Source organism: Penaeus japonicus, unplaced genomic scaffold (genome assembly GCF_977035675.1).
Source record: "Penaeus japonicus unplaced genomic scaffold, GWHDUDI00000001_assembly GWHDUDI00000032, whole genome shotgun sequence".
Classification (NCBI taxonomy): Eukaryota; Metazoa; Arthropoda; class Malacostraca; order Decapoda; family Penaeidae; genus Penaeus; species Penaeus japonicus.
This window is the reverse complement of record NW_028234434.1, coordinates 501436-506435: the sequence shown is the minus strand read 5'-3', so window position 1 is coordinate 506435 and position 5000 is coordinate 501436. Positions and strand designations below refer to the sequence as shown.

Sequence of the window (5000 nt, the reverse complement as noted above, 5' to 3'; positions counted from 1 at the left end):
AGGGAAAGAAGAAGAGAGAGAATCAATGTGAAATAGAGAGAGGGAAAGAAGAAGGAGTGAGAGAGAGAGAATCAAAGCGAAAGAAAACTTAAAAGAGAGAGAGAGAATCAAAGCGGAAGAAAACATAAAGAGAGAGGGAAAGAAGAAGAGAGATAGAGAGAGAGGGAAAGAAGAAGAAGAGAGAGAATCAATGCGAAATAGAGAGAGAAGGAATGAAGAAGAAGAAGAAGAAGAAGAGAGAGAGAGAGAGAGAGAGACGGAAAGAAGAAGAGACATAGAGAGAGGGGGAAAGAAGAAGGAGAGAGAGAGAGAATCAAAGCTAAAGAAAACGTAAAGAGAGAGAGAGAGAGGGAAAGAAGAAGAGAGATAGAGAGAGGGGGAAAGAAGAAGAAGAGAGAGAATCAATGCGAAATAGAGAGAGAATGAATGAAGAAGAAGAAGAAGAAGAGAGAGAGAGAGAGAATCAAAGCGAAAGAAAACATAAAGAGAGAGAGAGAGAGAGGGAAAGAAGAAGAGAGATAAAGAGAGGGGGAAAGAAGAAGAAGAAGAGGCAGATGGAAAGAAGGAGAGAGAGAGAGAGAGAATCAAAGCGAATTTGAGATAGAGGGAAAGAAGGAGAGATAGAGAATCAAAGCGAAAGAAAACATAAAAAGAGAAAGAGAGAGAGAGAGAGAGAATCAAAGCGAAACAAAACATAAAAAGAGAGAGGGAAAGAAGGAGAAGAAGAAGAAGAAGGAGAGGGAAAGAGGAAGAAGAAGAAGGAGAGGGAAAGAGGAAGAAGAAGAAGAAGAAAGAGAGAGAGAATCAAAGTGAAACAAAACATAAAAAGAGAAAGATAGAGAGAAAGGGAAAGAAGAAGAAGAAGAGAGAGAGAGAGGGAAAGAAGAAGAGAGATAGAGAGAGGGGGAAAGAAGAAGAAGGAGAGAGAGAGAGAGAGAGAATCAATGCGAAATATAGAGAGAGGGAAAGAAGAAGAAGGAGAGAGAGAGAGAATCAATGCGAAATAGAGAGAGAGGGAAAGAAGAAGAAGAAGAGAGATAGAAAGAAGGAGAGAGAGAGAGAGAATGAATCAAAGCGAAAGAAAACATAAAAGAGAGAGAGAGAGAGAGAGAGAGAATCAATGCGAAATGGAGAGTGAGAGAGAGAATCAATGCGAAATAGAGAGACAGGGAAAGAAGAAGAAGAAGAAGAAGAAGAGAGAAAGAAGGAGAGAGCGAGATAATCAAAGCGAAAGAAAACATAAAGAGAGAAAATCAATGCGAAATGGAGAGTGAGAGAGAGAATCAAAGCTAAAGAGAGAGAGGGAAAGAAGAAGAAGAAGAAGAAGAGAGAGAGAGAGAAAGAGAGAATCAATGCGAAATAGAGAGAGGGAAAGAAGAAGGAGAGAGAGAGATAATTATAGCGAAATAGAGAGAGAGAGGGAAAGAAGAAAAATAAGAGAGATAAAGAGAGAGGGAAAGAAGAAGAAGAAGAAGAAGGAGAGAGGGAAATAATAATAATAATAAGAAGAAGAGAGTCAGAGCGAAACAAAGCATAAAAAGAGAGGCAGAGAGAGGAAAAGAAGGAGAGAGAGAGAGAGAGAGAGAGAATCAGAGCGAAACAAAGCATAAAAAGAGAGAGAGAAAGAAGAAGAAGAAGAGGGAAAGAAGAAGAAGAGAGAGAGTCAGAGCGAAACAAAGCATAAAGAGAGAGAGAGTCAAAGCGAAACAAAGCATAAAAAGAGGGAGGCAGAGAGAGAGAGGAAAAGAAGGAGAGAGAGAAAGAAAGAAAGAAAGAAAGAAAGAAAGAAAGAAAGAAAGAGAGAGAATCAAAGCGAAACAAAACATAAAAAGAGAGAGATAGAGAGAAAGGGAAAGAAGAATAGAGAGAGAGAGAGCATAACATAAAATCAAGAAAATAAATAGTATAAATAAATAAATCTGAAGAGACGAAAAGAACAAACATAGCAGTATGAAAAAAGGGCGGGGGGGATAAACAGAAAAAAAAGATGAAGTAAAACGCGAAACCACAAAAAGAAGAAACAATAGTAAACCGGACAAGTGATAGCAGAAAGAGAAACTGTAAGAGAAACAAAATAAAACGAAAGAACAACAAACAAAGAAGACAAGACACGAAATAGAGAGAGAGGGAAAGAAGAAGAAGGAGAGAGAAAGAGAGAGAGAGAGAAGGAAAGAAGAAGAGAGATGGAAAGAAGGAGAGAGAGAGAGTCAAAGCGAGAGAGAGAGAAACTCAATGCGAATTTGAGATAGAGGGAAAGAAGAAGAAGGAGAAAGAAAGAGAGAGAGAGAGAAGGAAAGAAGAAGAGAGATGGAAAGAAGAAGAAGAGAGAGAGAGAGAGAGAGGAGGAGGAGGAGGAAGAGGAGGAGGAGGAGGAGGAAGAAAAAGAAGAATGGAGGAACATGATGATAGAAAGAACAGAAAAATGATGAGAACAAGAGGGATATGAACAGTCAGCATAATTAAGCAAACGAACTATACCTTAAATGATCAAACTCTGTATACGAACTAAACACAAAACAATCTGTACGCCCTCTTGTACGCTACGAAAAAGAGTTGAGTATTTGTTGAAAAGCTCTCTGAGAGAGAGAATCAAGGCTAAAGAGAGAGAGAGGGAAAGAAGAAGAAGAAGAAGGGAGAGAGAGAGAGAGAGAGAGAGAGAGAGAAAATCAAACCCCAAGCCCAGATGCATAGATCGCAATATCAATGTCATATTCTTCAATAACATTGTCATCATACTCAACTTTATCAACAACCAACAAAACAACTCACCGATTCCCCCACACCATACTAAATGAATTGCATTACCAATGCCGCTATACTCAGTTCAATACCAATCAACTAATTTACTCATCAAAAATCAGTGTTGATAAAGAGTGAGAAAGAGAGAGAGAGAGAGAGAGAGAATCAAAGCGAAAGAAAACAAAGAAAGAGAGAGAGAGCGAGAAAGGGAAAGAAGAAGAAGAGAGATAGAAAGAGAGAATCAATGCTAAATAGAGAGAGAGGGAAAGAAGAAGAAAGAGAGAGAGAGAGAGAGAGAGAGAGAGAGAATCAATGCGAAATAGAGAGAGAAGGAAAGAAGAAGAAGAATAGAGATAGAAAGAAGGAGAGAGAGAGAATCAAAGCGAAAGAAAACATAAAAGAGAGAGAGAGAGAGAGAGAGAGAGAGAGAGAGAGAGAGAGAGAGAGAGAGAGAGAGAGAGAGAGAGAGAGAGAGAGAGAGAGAGAGAGAGAGAGAGAGAGAATCAATGCGAGATAGAGAGAGAGAGAGGGAAAGAAGAAGAAGAAGAGAGATAGAAAGAAGGAGAGAGAGAATCAAAGCGAAAGAAAACATAAAAGAGAGAGAGAGAGAGAGAAAGAGAATCAATGCGAAATAGATAGGGAAAGAAGAAGAAGAAGAAGAAGAAGAAGAAGAAGAGAGAAAAAGGAGAGAGAGAGAGAGAGAGAGAAAGAAGAAGAAGGAGAGAGAGAGAAGAGAGAAGGAGAGAGAGAGAGAGAGAGAGAGAGAGAGAGAGAGAGAGAAGAGAGAAGAAGAAGGAGGGATAGAGAGAGAGAGAGAGAAGAGAGAATCAAAGCGAAAAAACATAAAAGAGAGAAAAGAGAGAGAGAGAAATGAAAGAGAGAGCGGGAGAAGAGAGGAAAAGAAGAAGAAGAAGAAGAGAGATGAAAAACGAAGAGAGAAAAGAGAAGAAGAAGAGAGAAGAGAGAGAGGAAAGAGGAGAGAGAGAGAGGAGGAGAGAGAGAGAGAGAGAGAGAGATCTAGAAAGAGAGAGAGAGAAGAAAGAAGAGAGAAAGAAGAAGAGAGAAGAAGAGAGAGAAAGAGAGAGAGAGAGAGAGAGAGAGAGAGAGAGAAGAGAAAAGAGAAGAGGAGAGGAGAGAAGAAGAAGAAGAAGAAGAAGAGAGAGAGAGAGAGAGAGAGAGAGAGGGGAAGAACAGAAAAATGATGAGAACAAGAGGGATAGTGATGGTGAGGATAAGGATGAGGATGAGAATGAAAAGAAAGGACGAGTAAAAGTAAAGGAATATGAACAGTCAGCATAACTAAGCAAACGAACTATAACTTAAATGATCAAACTCTGTATACGAACTAAACACAAAGCAATAGGGAAGGAGGGAGGGGAGGGGAGGGGAGGAGACGAGACGAGACGAGACGAGACGAGACGAGACGAGACGAGACGAGACGAGACGAGACGAGACGAGACGAGATGATATGATATGATATGATATGATATGATATGATATGATATGATACGATACGATTTGATATAATATGATATGATATGATATGATGAGATGATAATAAGAAAGTGAGAAATGCCTAAAGAAAAATACAATAGAAAAGAAGCGAAGAGAAGAGAATAAGAAAGGGAGAAATACATAGAGGAAAATAGAAGAGAAGAGAAGGGAAGAAAAGAGGAGGAGGAGGAGGAGGAGGCAGAAGAAGAAGAGGAGAAAAGAAAAAAGAGTAATAAGAAGAAGGAAGGGAGAAATGCATTGCGGAAAATACATACATACAGACACAAGAAAATATCGAACGGGTTGACAAACGACACAGGAGAATGGCGAATGAAATACATACCATACTTGCTGTAAATTCACTTTCTCTCAATAATAAAATAAATACAGTAAAATGGATGTGTACTCACCTATCGAACAGAGGCCCTGCCATTGCCGAGTTGAAATTGCTTGAAGATCGGAATTGCTTTATGTTACTAAGATGGATTATCAGTTCAGAGTTCACAACGCACAAACAGTAATTTTCTTTTTCTTTTTTTTTTTAATGCACAATTGATACTTTTTTCGAATTTTCGCACCAGTACTGTGTTCACTCTTATAGATTCTGACGGTAATTTTCTTTCTTTTTTTTTATTCAATCGCACCGCACAATTTACACTTTTTTCTAATTTTCGCACCAGTACTGTGTTCACTCTTATAGATTCTGACTGTAATTTTTTTTTTTTTTCAATCGCACCGCACAATTTACACTTTTTTCTAATTTTTGC

General features: G+C 38.8%; 1 protein-coding gene and 1 long non-coding RNA gene across 3 annotated transcripts in view; one reads left to right on the top strand and one right to left on the bottom strand.

Annotated features, from left to right (window-relative positions):
* LOC147467911 (histone H2A-like) overlaps window positions 1–2535 on the top strand; it is a 3447-nt gene extending 912 nt beyond the window's left edge. The window contains exon 1 of the mRNA XM_086556238.1: window positions 1–2535. This exon is cut by the window's left edge and continues 912 nt beyond it. The gene's annotated coding sequence lies outside the window, so the exon portion shown is untranslated.
* Window positions 1–5000, bottom strand: part of LOC147467899 (uncharacterized) — a 181472-nt gene that overhangs the window by 74901 nt on the left and 101571 nt on the right. The window lies entirely within an intron of this gene.